This window comes from Callithrix jacchus, chromosome 19 (assembly GCF_049354715.1).
Source record: "Callithrix jacchus isolate 240 chromosome 19, calJac240_pri, whole genome shotgun sequence".
NCBI classification, from domain to species: Eukaryota; Metazoa; Chordata; class Mammalia; order Primates; family Cebidae; genus Callithrix; species Callithrix jacchus.
Window position 1 is genome coordinate 41,894,628 of NC_133520.1, and position 14,668 is coordinate 41,909,295.

Genomic DNA, 14,668 nt, shown 5'->3' on the forward strand with positions numbered 1-14,668 from the left:
GGAGGCTTTCTCCCACAGTGGACTCTCTGGAGGCCATGGACTGTCTGCTTTGCCCATCACTCTGTCCCCAGCCCGTTGTCTGCACGAGGTGAAGACTTGATAAGAGTCTGCTAAGGGAGTGAAGGAGTGAGTGGGTGCATGAGTAGGACAGTTTTTTCACTGCCTCAGCTGCTCCCAGCCCTATTTTAAGGACAGAGAATGTGCATGTTTAAAGGACAGATGCGTGTCTAATAAACCCAGCATGTTGGGAGGCTGAGGCAGGAGGATTGCTTGAGGCCAGCAGTTTGAGAGCAGCCTGGGCAATGTAGCGAGACCCCCATCTCTGCCAAAAACAAACAAAATTAGTCCAGCATAATGGAGTGCACCTGTAATCCCAGCTAGTGGGGAGGCTGGGGGAGGAGGATCCCTGGAGCCCCGGAGTTCAGGGCTGTCGTGAGCTATGATCATGTCACTGCACTCCAGCCTGGGCAACAGAGAAAAGACCTCATCTCAAAAAGAAAAAAGATGGATGCATGATCACACATGACATGTTCAGTTCCGTGTCACATGTCACTCCCCAGCCTCAGACCTATCCTTTGCAGCCTCTCCCACACTTCTTCTAGCTCCCTTGTCCTGCTTGGCTCCATGCTAATGTGCCCACGCCTGGCCTTCTCTTCCCACCTCTCCTCTCCTGCCCCATGCCCCTGTCCCTCATCTCTCCTGAGGCTGGGAGTTGGGCCTGCCCAGGTCACAGCAAGGCTCATAGGAAGAAGAGTATCATGGAGATCCCAGAGGGCTGGGGCCCAGCTCTCCTTCGGACACAGAGACTAATGGTTGTCTTGCTGGGTTTGCAAACTTTGTGGAATGAGCATCCTCTGCTCTATAGCCCTCTTGTGCATAGTTTAAAAGATACCAGCACAGCCTCATCACTTTCTTTCTTTTCTTTTTTTGAGATGGAGTATCACTCTGTCACCAGGCTGGTATGCAGTGGCAGGATCTCTGCTCACTGCAACCTCCACTTCCCAGGTTCAAGCAATTCTTCTGCCTCAGCCTCCCAAGTATCTGGGATTACAGGTGATCGCCACCATGCCTGGCTAATTTTGGTATTTTTAGTAGAGACAAGGTTTCACCATCTTGGCCAGGCCGGTCTCGATCTCTTGCCTCATGATCCACCCACCTTGGCCTCCCAGAATGCTGGGATTACAGGAGTGAGTCACTGCTCCCGGCCAACAATACCACAGCCTCATCTCTTTCAAGGAGTTTGTTCCCCACTAACTGGGCTGGACAGGTGAGAGTGTCTTCCCCACTGCTAGGCCTGGTTCATGCGTGACCTATATATGCTAAGCTAGATGTCTGATACATGGTAATCTAGATATGTTGTACATGCTAATCTGGATGTCTCTCCAGAAGGGCTGCCTCTCTGGCTACCCTCTCAACTACCCTTCTGCACGTATTGTCAGTGTGCAGTTTATTTTTCCCTTCCGGACCTTCCAAGGAAACTGATGTTTATTTAGCACCTGCTATGTGCCAGACACTGTGCTTGGCACCTTATACCAGCACGTCATTGAAGTGGGCGCTGTTACTCTTCCCCACATCACAGATAAGGAAACTGAGGATCGGACATAGGAAAACTCTCCAACATCATAGAGCTGGTACACGGCAGAACTGGGATTCAAAGCTGGTCTGTAGGAATCCTAAGCCTTTTCTCTTGCTGTGCCATTCAGAATGGGGATGAGCAAATAGCCACAGGCTCAGGGCCTGCATCCTTTCTCTCCAGGTAACAGTGCCCTCTTGGGCCAGAATGCCATTCGTTTGTTCAATCATTCATCCAACAAGTAGGCACTGGGTACCTTCTGTGTACCAGGCCCCGTTCTAGTAGCTGGAGAGACACTGTATTGTCAGGGTCTCCCCTTCTAAAAGTTTATAACACAGCACAGAGGCAAAGCCTAAATGGGTAAGCACCCAATTTAACTAGTTGGTTGGTTATAATGGTACTAAGTACCATGAGGTACTATATGAAGTACTAAGTACTATAAAGTACTATAATGGTACTAAGTACCATGAGGTACTATATGAAGTACTAAGTACTATAAAGTACTATAATGGTTCTAAGTAGTATGCTGTGTTGGGAGAAGCTTGTCTGGGGAAATCAAGGCAGGCTTCCCTGAGGAAGGGACAGTATTTCCACCTTTGCTGTCAACCAGGCTAGTGTCTTAAAGAGTAGTATCTCCAGGGAAGGACAGTGTCCCAGCAGACAGGGGGAGGAGTGCCCACACTGTCCCATTTCAGACAGACTTTGGCTGATCAGGCATCACCCACGTCTTCGTGTTCAGCTCTGAAAGGATTACAAACATGTTTAAAAATACCCAAGGGAGGAGAACCCCGGGTCAGAACAGGACCCGTGATACTCTGGCACTCACTGACCCACGGGCAGACACTGCTTCTGTTTGGGACTGTATTTTTCCTGGTGCGTGAGGGATAGTCCTGGTGACCCTCACTGCAGCCGCTTCCCCAGGAATGGAAAATCACTTGCTGAAAACATAAGCAGAGCATATAATAATTGGCAGGACACAGGCAGCTTATCACCATTCTCTCTCCTCCTGCCCTTCCTCCGATCCTGTTTTGGAGACCTATTTTCTGTTTTCTACCACATGCTTGCTTTTCTCCTGAAAACATACAGAGCAGCTCTCAGAAGTTCTCTACTTAATCCAGGTGGAATCTCCCTGTGGGCATAGATGGCAGCCCAGGCAGGCCTCGGTCAGGGGTCTGCAGAGCCCCTGCGGTGATGAGACAGGCCACAGAGAAGGCAGAGGATAAGCCCAGGTGCCTCCAGCCCCTCCCTCCTTCCCTGAGGACTTTGGTTTCTGATGGGTAGAATGAACCCCCGCGTGGGTCCCTCCTCCGTCACCCTAACAAACCTGCAAAGCTTCCTTTCCTGTTGCCTTTGGAAACTTCTTCCACAGTTGTTCCAGGAAAGCTGGACATCGATCTCTATTGATTTTTGTTCCTTCCAAGATATGAGCTGGCCAGAGGGGCACACGAGATGCTTAGCCCACCCTTCCTACTAACAAGGTGTTTCGGGCACTCAGCTGCGTAAAGGGAAACAGTGAGATATTTTCTACAAAATCCCAGAAAGGAGCCGTGGCTTCCAATCTTGTCCTTACTCAGCCGGGCACGCAGCTGAGCCTGGCACACGGAGGTCGATACGCACTCTCGCCAGACCACTCTAGGATCTCTAGGGCTCAGGAAAATGAACGCCACTCCTTCCCACAGAGCGCGTTATGGAGTCTTGACTTCCAAGCCGCCAATTCTCCGATGAATCACTGTTCAGCCCCTGGAAAGAAACAAAGAGACCCTGGTTGGGAGGTGGGCTCTCAGCAGCTGGAAGGGCATGCAGTGAGCTCAGCTGACTTACACTGTCGCACACGATGCTGCTTTACCTGGTTGGAAAACACATGGTGACTCCACTGGCTTGTTGTGCCCACATACTGAAAAGCAGCCCGTGCAGCTGTTTTGTGTGCCAGTGCCCCGACTTGAGTAGGTGTTTACAGCCTTAGAGCACTTTCCTTTTCTTTCTGGCATGGATATTATCCACTCTTCAATCTTTAGCAATCTGTGTACCCTTGAAGCGTCAACATCCATATCTATAAATTGGGGTTTTCTCTGAAGATCAGCGAGTTAGCAGATGTGTCGACTTTCAAATGGAAAGGCGTCAAGACTGCATGTTCCAGCAGCTTTATTTTATTTTATTCTTATTTCTTTGTTGCCCACGGTCTGCTCACTTTTCCCCCAGCAGTTATATTGTCACTGACTCCAGTTTCCTTGGGACCATTTCTCCATAACTCAAGGGCTTGCTTTCTTCTTGGTGACTCTGCAGATGAGGGGTGGTGGGGATGTGGGGGGGGGGTCTCATGAAATCTTCAGCTTGGAAAGGTTGGTGGGGGGTTGTCTAACCTATGTCCCTGAATATTCTCAAATTACCCCAGGGTTTTTTTTTTGTTTTTTTTTTTTCTCGAAACAGGGTCTTGCTTTGTCACCCAGGCTGGAGTGCAGTGGTGCCATCACGGCTCACTGCAGCCTTGACCTCCTGAGCTCAAGATTCTCCCACCTCAGCCTCACAAATAGCTGGGACTGCAGACATGCGTCACAACCCCCAGCTAATTTTTAAATATTTTTTAGAGATGGGGGTATTTCTATGCTTTCCAGGCTGGTTACAAACTTCTAGGCTCAAGCAATTCTCCTGCCTTGGCTTCCCAAAGTGTTGGGATTACAGGTATAAGCCACCACGCCAGCTTCATCCCATTTTAAGCAACTATATAATGTGCATCGTCTCAGCCCTTATTGTCTGGAGATTTGTGAGGAAAATTGCTTTTGGGGGGCACTTAAATCTCCCATTTTCTTGTGTCAGCTACACCTTGTCAATACAGTCTGATCTGCAGTAGCCGGGAAGAGCTGTAGAAGTGTTTACAGATCCTTCCTTCTTTTAAAAACGAAGTGTGTGTATATATGTTTCTATCTTTGACTAATTTATGATTGTGGCATTTGATGATCTCAAACCATAAATAACCTAATAGCCTTGAACTGACTCATGAAGCTCTTCAGGCCTGGAACACTTTTCAGCTCCCATTGAGAAGAGCTCTGTAAAGATCAGATTTTTTGTTTCACCCAGTCCCTTGGACATGAAGATTTAGAATTTGGAAACTGATCCATCCTTTTCCTGAGAAAAATGGAATAGACCACTCTATGGGCACCGTGACAAGGAAAGATGTTAACCGCGTTTAGGGACTAGAAGGCTTTTCTGCAAGCGGCTTGTGTATCTTGTTTTTTACATGAACTTTGGCATATGATACATTTGAGATCACTGGAGAGGTCTACCCCCTTTTTTCTTAAGAAGAGCTGCTGTCTATTGAAATGCGGGTGGAACTGTTTTATAATCAACTCCCAGTGATAAGTCAGATCTGTGCTACTGCTATTATCAACCCTCTGAGAGATGCCACAGATCCTAGGAGGTTCCTTCAGTTCAAGGAAAATTGAGCCCGTCTTTTTTTTTCCTTTTTTTTTTTTGAGATGGAGTTTTGTTCTTGTTGCCCAGGCTGGAGTGCAATGGCACGATCTCTGCCTCCCGGGCTCAAGTGATTCTCCTGCCTCAGCCTCACAAGTAGCTGGGATTACTGGCATGTGCCACCACTCCTGGCTAATTTCATATTTTTAGTAGAGATAGGGTTTCTCCATGTTGGTCAGGCTGGTCTTGAACTCCTGACCTCAGGTGATCCACCTGCCTTGGCCTCCCAAAGTGCTGGGATTACAAGCATGAGCCACCGTGCCTGGGCCAAGTCTATCATTTTTAAAAATACACTTTATTTTTACAGGGGACAATTTTAGGTTCACAGCAAAATTCAGAAGGTACAGATTTCCTGTATTTTCTCTGCCCATCCATCTCCCTGCCCCTTCCACAGAGTAGCCTCCTGAGTTATCAACACCTCCCACCAGAGCGGTGCATTTTTTACAACGGATGAATGATGCACCTGCATTGACACATCATTACCATCCAGAGTCCATAGTGCCATGGCATCATTTTTTTAAGGTAGGGTCTCACTCTGTCGCCCAGGCTGGAGTGCATTGGTGAGATCATAGTTCATTGTAACCTGGAACTCCTGGGCTCAAGGAACCCTCCTGCCAGTCTCTTCTCAGTGGCTGGGACTATAGGTGGATGCCATCAAACCTGGATAAGTTGAAAAATTTTTTTGTAGAGACGTAGTCTCACTATGGTGCCCTGCTGGTCTCCAACTCCTGGGCTCAAGCTGTTCTCCCGCCTAGGCCTTCCAAAGTGCTGGGATTGCAGTGTGAGCCGCCACACCTGGCCTTATAGCACTCTAGCCTTTTGACCATTTGTTCTAGGCTGCTCTTCAGAGCTGCAGGGAATAAGCTCTTTTGCTTTTTCCCATGACTCTTCCTGGGTATTGGAGACAGCCACTGTGTCTTCAAGACCCATGTGCTCTTCGCCAGGAAGGCTATGTCCCCTGGATCCAAACCACTTAGAGAGGGCTTCTTTTGGCTGGGCACAGTGGCTAACACCTGTAATCCCAGAACTTTGGGAGGCCAAGGTGGGTGGATCACCTGAGGTCAGGAGTTCAAGACCAGCCTGGCCAACATGGTGAAACCCCTGTCTCTACTAAAAATACAAAAAATTAGCTGGGTGTGGCAGCAGGCACCTGTAATCTCAGTTACTCAGGAGGCTGAGGCAGGAGAATCACTTCAACCTGGGAGGCAGAGGTTGCAGTGAGCCAACATCATGCCATTGCATTCTAACCTGGGCAAGAAGAGCAGAACTCTGAAAAGAAAGAAATAGAGAAATAGAGAAAGAGAGGGAGAGGAGAGAAGGAGAGAGAGAGAGAGAAAGAAAGAAAGAGAAAAGAGAGAGGGAGGGAGGGAGGGAAAGAAAGATGGTAGGGAGGGAGGGAAAGAAAGAAGGGAGGGAGGGAGGGAGGGAAAGAAAGAAGGGAGGGATAGAGGAAAAAAGGAGTAAGAGAAAGAAAAGAAAAGAAAGAAAGGGCTCCTTTAGGCATTTATCTGACCAGGAACTCTTGGTGCCTGCAGGGTGTGTGCCTGGCCCCTGAGTCCCTCCTCTGTGACTCCAGCTGCTGAGCAGCTTCCTGGAGTCCTCTGGTACCAGCTCTGATGCTTCCTTTCCTTGTTGAAAATAATTGAGAATTGATTACACCACCTTAACAACGTGTCTGTTGGGAGGCCTGGGGTTCTCAGCTCTATCTCTGGATTTCTGTGAAAAAGTTCAATTAAGGTAAAAATATGAAGCAGAAATGTGAACACAGGAAGACGGAGTGGCTGTGTCATCTCCCTGGTCATAATGCGGCGCTAAGGAAGGCAGAGGGGGGCTGCGGGGACCACTTTGGTCCTCGGAGTTTGTCAGGAGGATACAGCAGTGCGAGTTTTATTGAAGGACGTGGCAAAAGTTCTACAGGCACAAAAACCTCACAAATCAAGACCTTCGACCAAGGACGCTTCCCATTCACACGAGGCCGGGGCTGCCCACCCGTGGCCCTCCGAAATGCTCCTCCGCATCCCAATTCCTCTTTAATAACAGGTCATCACAGTTATTAAAATCTGCAGTTTTCTCATCAAAATGGGTGCTATTTTTGAATCATACAACCACTGGTGAGAAAGAGTTGACTGTATTGGATGAGCAGATTACATTCTGCTTCTGGGCCCTGCCTGCTTTTTGCATCCTAGGTACTATCTTCTGAGTGTTCCTAATAAGAATCCCAGTAAAATGAAATTTGATGATAAAAATAATAATTGAAGAGGACATCAGGCTGAATCACAGAACTCACCCCTGGCAGAGGCTTTGTTCTTGCCGGAGGCCACAGTAGCTGCCCAGCCTCATGGGGGCTGGTGGGAGGGGTCCAGGAGAGCCTGTTCATGTCCCTTCCTTCCCATTGCCGTGATCCAAATCACACCTTCATGCTGAGACTATTTATTACCCATGCTCCTTTCTGATGTCCCTGCTTCTGTTCTTCCTAATCCATCCTTCCCAGGGGTCCCATGGCTTCTCCCAAAGCATCGCTTTGAGCCTGTCACTCCCCTCCTCAGATGACCCTTCATTTACAGCAGTACTTCCTACACTCTGGAAGAACTAATTCCATTTCAGGGAATATTTTCCATGAAAAAAGTTAAAAAAGCGTTTTGTAGACCCAACAAAATTGAAGGTTTCTTTACTGCAGGACTTTTTGGAGCCTTAAGACGCTAATAAGCTTTGCAAATTTTCAGGCGTGTCCCCCAAATTTCCTTGACTGGGATCCTGGCAGGAAACAGATGGCTCATGAAAGGAGTCATTGTGAGGACTGTCAGCAGAAGCAGGAACAGAGCAAGAAAACCAGCAAGGGGATGATGAGGCACCCGGGGGCTGGCAGCAGAGCGAAGCTGCTCCCACCTGAGGCTTCACCACGAGGGAGGAGAGCCCAGCCCAGCCCAGGTATGAACTTGGGAGGGGCACTGCCTGAAACTCACAAACAGCATGGCAGCAAGGAGCTCGGGGATAAATGCGCTGGCTTCTTTTTCAACCCCGGTACCGACTGAACCCAAGCCCAGGCCAAAGGTCACGGGAGTCCAGATCACATGGTTCCTAGAGGCCAGACTTCCAGGGAACATATTGAGACAAGGAAGGATGGAGAATAGGACCCAGACCCCCATCCCTCAGGGAACATCTGTTCACATCTGGGAGGACAGTAGGTTTTTCAGGTGACATGGACATAAAGCATCAAGTCTGCACTGCTAGGCTGGGTGTTCGAGGCCCCACATCATCAGCTTACAGCAAGCTCCCATCCTCTTCATCCCCGCCACACACACACTCCCGTGCCACAAACCCCTGCTTCTACGAGGCCTGGAAACACATTCTCAACTTTCAGGCCTCGGCCTCCGGCTCCCATCATTCCCATTGTGGAGACAGCCCAACATTTGCAATCCTCAGCTAACGTCCATCCCTTTTCTCTCCTCCTCCAGGCACATTGCTGGCCACCACAGATAAATGTTCGCTCTGAATTGCAGGGACCACCATTTCCAAATTAAAGTAGCCACTGTCTGAAAGATGCAAGCCTGCGGCTTCCCGGAGTGAGAGGCAGCTGGAGAGATGGTGTTGAGATGCCGCAAAGATCAGAAACGCTGGAACATTTCAGCAGCTTTGGGGGACAGAGTATCTGAGACCAGGACTGTGCTGGGGGATGCAGAAGCTTTGGCTAGGGGGGTTCTGCACTTTCTTTTTTTTTTTGAGACGGAGTTTCACTCTTGTTACCCAGGCTGGAGTGCAATGGCACGATCTCGGCTCACCGCAACCTCCACTTCCTGAGTTCAAACAATTCTCCTGCCTCAGCCTCCCAAGTAGCTGGGACTACAGGCACGCACCACCATGCCCAGCTATTTTTTTTTTTTTTTTTTTTTTTTAGTAGAGACGAGGTTTCACCATGTTGACCAGGCTGGTCTCAATCTGTTGACCTTGTGATCCACCCGCCTCAGCCTCCTAAAGTGCCGGGATTACAGGCTTGAGCCACCGCGCCCAGCCCGCTTCTGCACTTTCAATCCAGGTTACCGACTTTGCCGTTACCCTGATGTGCGCTGACATTGGGAGTACACTTAGTCATGAGCAATGTCCCATCCCTTCTTTTTGTGAGGAGCTCTGTGATCCTTGAGTCCACAGATGCTTGTCCTTTTCCCCCCTGAGCTGTCACAGTAGTCTGGGTACAGGGTGGATGCCCAGAGGCGCTGGGAATGGGCTTGAAGAAGGGGGCAGCAGTGAGCTTCTGCATGGAAAAGAGATGCCATTTCTGTTTAGGGAGCTCATCTTTCTGGAGACCAGGATGAAGCAGTGCCTTGGATCTCCCCAGCCACTGGCCAGCAGACAGTGTGCGCCGCAGGGACCAGGACAGCTGGGGGCTGGGGAGTCGGGGAGAGCAAGGCTCCCGGTGCAGCAGGAGGGGCCCTCGAGCCCCAACCGGAGTCCCTGGCTCTCTCTCCTTCCTTCTCTCTGGGTTCAGGAGGTCCAACAACAGCTCTCTTTCATAGCCAGCCCACTCCCCTATACCGTTCAGTTCTCTTGTCTGAGTTTCAGTTTAACTCAGATGAAAGACCCTCTGGCCACACCACCTCCAGATTGAGCCAGAGGCTGTCTGGAGAGAGTGTGACATTTGGTGGGAGCTGAGGATTCAGGAATGTTCATCTCCCTTTCCCTATATCATGTCAACATGCAGGCTTCAATATTCTAATGTTCTCCACATTATCTGAGCCTGTCCAGATTATCTGATGGTGGGTGTGCGAGGCTGTGTTGGGCTGGTGCATGGCAGCAGAATGACGCCCCACGGAGGGGCTCTGCCACAGGCTTCAGATTTTAAGAGAATCAGTGAACATAGTTGCATTCTTTACAGCATAGCGTTTTTGGGGCTGCTCATTGTTTTGTTTTTGTTTTGAGACAGTGTCTCGCTCTGTCGCCCAGGCTGCAGTGCAGTGGCACCATCTTTGCTCCCCGCAACCTCCATCTCCAGGTTCAAGCAATTCTCTTGCCTCAGCCACCCATGTAGCTGAGACTGCAGGCACCCGCCACCACACCTGGCTACTTTTTGTGTTTTCAGTAGAGACCAAGTTTCACCGTGGTGGCCAGGCTGGTCTCCCAACTTCAAGTGATTCACCCACCTCACCCTTCAAAAGTGCTGGGATTACAGGTGTGAGCCACTGCACCCAGTCCTGTGCAGCACAAAGTTTTCATGAGACTCAGTTCTTCCTGCCTGTTTAGGAGGTGCTTGTCTAAACCTCAGTCTTGATGTGTCTGAGGGAAGATGCTTCACTCTGCCGTGAATGAACCGTGTCTGTGTATGTGTGTGCGGTAGTGTGAGTGTGTGATATTGGTGCTGGGGAATAGAGAGGGATAACCCAGAGGAACTGTTATAGTCCCGGGGATGAGTTTTCAACGGCATACTCAGAAATGAGTCCTTGCTGTTTTTCCGTGTCCTCTTTATTGTTTCAAGATTCCTATGAGGTTACTTTATTACAGTTATTTACTGTAGTATTAATTTTAATTTCAATAGATTAATTGGATCCCATTAGTCTATTTTGGCTTTCCTTGCCATTGCTTTTGATGTTTTGGCATGAAGTCTTTGCTCATGCCTGTGTCCTGAGTGGTACTGCCTAGGTTCTCTTCTAGGGTTTTTATGGTCTTAGGTCTTACATTTAAGCCTTAATCCATCTTGAGTTAATTTCTGTATACTGTGTAAGGAAAGGATCCAGTTTCAACTTTATACATATGACTAGCCAGTTTTCCTAACACCATTTATTAAATAGGTAATTCACATACCCACAGGATTATAAATCATTCTACCGTAAAGACACATGCCCACGTATGTTCACTGCGGCACTGTTCACAACAGAAAGACCTGGAGCCAACCCAAATGCCCAGAAACAATAGACTGGATACAGAAACTGTGGCACATACACACCATGGAATATTGTACAGCCATAAAGAAGGATGAGTTCATGTCCTTTGCAGGGACATGGTTGAAGCTGGAAGCCATCATTCTCAGCAAACCAACACATTAACGGAAAACCAAACACTGCATGTTCTCACTCATAAGTGGGAGTTGGACAATGAGAACACATGGACACAGGGAGGAAACATCACACACTGGGGCCTGTCAGGGGATGGGGCAGGGGGAGGGAGAGCATTAGGAGAAATCCCTAATGTAGATGACGGGTTGATGGGTGCAGCAAACCACCATGGCACACGTGCGCCTACGTCACAAACCTGCGCATTCCGCACATGTACCCCAGAACTTAAAGTCTAATTTAAAAAACTCTAAAAATGACATATAAAACAAAAACAACAAAATTGTCCAAAGCTTTCAGGGTGTAAGCGGTTTTCGGCTGCATGGATGATGATCTAGTGGTGACAATCTGGGATTTGAGTGCAGTGGTCACCCAAGCAGTGTACCTTGTACCCAGTACGTGGGTTTTCTCTCTCACCTCCTTCCCTTCCTCCTCCTTGTGAGTCTCCAAAGTCCATTGTTTCAATCTGTCCGCCTCTGCCCACCCATAGCTTAGCTCCCACTTATGGGGGAGAACGTATGGCATTTGGTTTTCCATTGGGTTATTTCACTGAGAATAATGGCCTCCAGCTCCATCCAGTCTGTTGCGAACGGCCGATTTCATCCCTGTTTGAGGCTGAGTGGTGTGCCAGGGTGTACATACCACGTTTGCTTCACGCACTCGCTGGCGGATGGGCACTCAGGTCGGTTCCACATCTTTGCAATTGTTCCATGATAAACATAGGCGTGCAGATGGCTTTTTGATGTGATGAGTTTATTTCCTTTGGGTAAATATCCAGTAATGGGATTTCTGGATTAAATGGTAGATCTCCTTTGAGTCGTTTAAGAGATCTCCGTGTTGTTTTCCACAGTGCCTGTACTAACTTCCATTCCCACCAGCAGCATATAAGCATTTATTTTTTCACCACCTCCACGCCAACATCTGTTGTTTTCTGATTTTTCAGTAATGGCCACTCTCAGGAGTAAAGTGGTATCTCCTGGTCTTAACGTCCCCCAGTAGGAGCAATGCTTCCTCCTCCCATCCCTGCCACGGGCCGGGGCCCAGCACCTTCTTTCCTTCCTTGGTTGCAGTGCAGGGAGCCCTGGACGCTACGTGCTTGGTGAGCTCTTCCTCCCAGCCTGGGCACGAGAGGAGCCGTTTCTCTGGGGGCGGTGCGTCCCCAGCCCATCCCTGCCCACTCCTCTCCCTCTTCCCAGAAGTGGATGTGTCTCCTCCTCCTTCCCTTCCTCACCCTCAGGGCAAACCTAGTTTCCCCAGCACTGGGCCTGACACTGTACCTCCTTGTCTTAACTTGGCATTTTCACATTGCAGTACTTGAACCCCGAGGAAAAACTTATGAACCCTGGGGACCAGATGAAAGACTGCAGAAGCTTTCTGTTAACTACGTCTCAGTCTCCGATTTATTTCTCACTCACTCAGTCATGCCATGGTAACATGCAAGATGGGCGGGAGAGCAGCGAGGAGGCTATTTCTGCCATGTATTCCCAGTCCTATTTTTTTTTTCATTTAACACGTTTTGAGTGTTGGTCAATTACAAGGTTCTGAGCTTAGGACTCCAGAGAACCCCCAAATGCTTAAGTTCCTGCTCTCAAGGGGTTTGACATTTAGAGGGGCTAATAAAACGAACATTACTCCTAGGCAAGGGAGACCAGGGTAAGTGCCCCAGAACGGGCCTCATGGATCCAAGGAGAGACTCAGCAACCCTTTCCTGGAAGGGTTCAACTGGCGGGGCCCAGGAATTGCACATTTGAGTGTGTTCTTTCATTCGTGACCTCCAGCTCCCAAGTTGGCGCCTACTTGTTGCATCCGAGAAAATGGGTTGGACACCTGTCTGTCTGGGGACCCTGGAGGAAAGTTCTGGATCTGAGAGGGAGCCTCGGGCCTTCTCCCTTAAAGCTGATTTGTCAGGACTATTTCACTTTACACAGAAAGTGACATAGAGTTCCTTCCCAGTTTCTATTTTTCTGGAAAGTGCCACTGGAAACACAGAAACTCTTTTGATAACGAGAGATGAACAAGTTAAGAAACAGAGCTCCACAAGTGCAGTTATGCAGGTGAGATTGCATTTCAGTTTCTTCTACAGAGATGCTGTTTCTCACATCCTCCCTCTGGCCTCTCTTGAATTTGACAAAGAATCTCAGCGAAGCCAGTTACTGGATGTGGGGCAGGCTGCGAGACGGCCCTTCCCTCGCACATTCCCCAGCTCCCCATCCCCGAGGCTGGAGAGGTTTGCCTCCCAGCTCCTCCCCGCCCCTGCCACATTCAGCCTCCGGATCACAGAAGCACACACTGTCGTCCCCTCACTGATTGGCATGGCCTGATAGGCACCTCTCACAGTGGGCACTTTGTGCTTCTCCCTCCAGACAATTGGCAGGAGAGTCAATAGCCACACAGTCTCCTGGGATCTGTCCCTTGGTTCCTGCCAGCCACGCTGGCGCCTTTCCACCCAGTGCTGCCAAGGGTTCCTCCTTCCAGGGCAAGGTCAGCACCACCCCTGGGTGGGGAGAGGCGAGAGGAAGGATTCCAGAGCCAAGGCGTTGACAAAAGGGGTAGAAAGAGATGGGCCAACGCCCCAAAGTCTGTGACTGGAAAGCAAAGAAGGGAGCTGAAGACCACAGCTGTGTAATAGGGCCTCGGTTCATTTCACTGTGATGATTTGGTGAAGAACTATTGACCCGAGGGAGACGATATCCTCCTGTGAAATAGGTAGTAACCAGGTGTGAAGGAGGCCCCTGCGAAGGTGCTGATGTGTCAGTGTGCCTGCTGCCCTCCTTTTCAGGGTTCCTGGTGCTGAGATATTCTGTGCTGCTTCCCAAACTCCTCACCCACCTGCACCTGCCCACATGCTGCGGAAAGTGCTGGATGGCATAGACTCTCACATTATGTAAGAACATGTATTATTGGACATTCTTGCTACCAACATGCAGCCCACAGCTAAGCTCCAGATCTTTTTGGAATGGTTCCCATGTAAAACTCAAAGTAAAACAAAATTGATTTTGAAAACCTTTCTGAGTTTCGGTACTCACTCTTCCCACAACAGCTAGATTCTCCTGCCCACGGGTGTCGTGGCCAAAAGGCTGAAACTCCCTCTCCAGGCAGGCAGTGACAGACCCCGGACTGCGGCTCCAGCATTCTTAGACTGATGGTTGCAGGCCCGAGATGTGGTCCTTTCATGCATTTTAATGTCACCACTGTGTTGGGGGCAAAAATATGAGCCAACTTGCAGGACCCCCTAGGGTGTGCAAATCCCTGAAAGAGGGGTACGTGTGCAATGTTGTATTGACGTCCAAGGCCCCACCACGTGCCTGTACACGCAATCACATTGGGTCCTCACAAAAGCCCTGGGAGGTTCAATGCACTTGTCCTCATTGCCAGAGGAGGACACCGAGGGTCGCTGGAGCTCAGGGATCAGAAGTCCCTCCCTGAGTTAGAGCAGACTGGCTGTCTGAACGATGATGGCCTGTTTGCTCATTCTCGTCGCCTTCTACCAGGCATTGTGCTTCCAGAGGCTGCTCTCTGATGGGAGACCAAGGCAAGAAGGAGCAAGAGGCAGCCCCTGAGGATCGCTGTATAGAAAAGCATGTCC

At 49.4% G+C, this 14,668-nt stretch overlaps 1 long non-coding RNA gene across 1 annotated transcript in view; it reads left to right on the plus strand.

Moving 5' to 3' along the window:
- The window catches only part of LOC103789345 (uncharacterized), a 52,348-nt gene extending 38,263 nt beyond the window's left edge, over positions 1–14,085 (plus strand). Inside the window, exons 4-5 of the long non-coding RNA XR_615527.5 lie at positions 7,765–7,969; positions 8,497–14,085. This is a non-coding gene — a long non-coding RNA (uncharacterized LOC103789345). The remainder of the gene's footprint in view (positions 1–7,764; positions 7,970–8,496) is intronic.
- The last annotated feature ends 583 nt before the right edge of the window (positions 14,086–14,668 follow it).